This window comes from Tupaia chinensis, unplaced genomic scaffold (assembly GCF_000334495.1).
Source record: "Tupaia chinensis unplaced genomic scaffold, TupChi_1.0 Scaffold000333_1, whole genome shotgun sequence".
Taxonomy (NCBI): domain Eukaryota; kingdom Metazoa; phylum Chordata; class Mammalia; order Scandentia; family Tupaiidae; genus Tupaia; species Tupaia belangeri.
The window spans coordinates 836,764-836,967 of record NW_006159827.1 but is presented as its reverse complement, the minus strand read 5'-3'; the positions used below and the strand labels follow the sequence as shown (position 1 = coordinate 836,967).

Here is a 204-nt window from a genome sequence, read left to right as displayed (position 1 = left end):
CCCCCCCCCACGCTGCCACCGCCACCACCATCAGCTGAAAAAACCAAATGAAATGAAACAAAATAAAATGGGTGAGGGAGGAAAGGGGAGAGCCGAGCGGGGCGCTTTTTATTTTTTATTTTCTCATGCTGGGGGATACCGGTACTTACTTGGCTATGAAAATCACCACCAATCCTGCCGGTTTCCAGGCGGGCAGCCCTGTAA

The 204-nt window shown here is 51.5% G+C and overlaps 1 protein-coding gene across 11 annotated transcripts in view; it reads right to left on the bottom strand.

Moving 5' to 3' along the window:
* Positions 1-204, bottom strand: part of ATP2B2 (ATPase plasma membrane Ca2+ transporting 2) — a 354,796-nt gene that overhangs the window by 228,458 nt on the left and 126,134 nt on the right. For 9 of the 11 annotated variants that reach the window (XM_027773234.1, XM_006151982.1, XM_006151985.1 and 6 more), the window contains exon 1: positions 150-204. The exons of the other annotated variants lie outside the window; for them this stretch is intronic. The gene's annotated coding sequence lies outside the window, so the exon portion shown is untranslated. The remainder of the gene's footprint in view (positions 1-149) is intronic. 11 annotated transcript variants of the gene reach the window in all.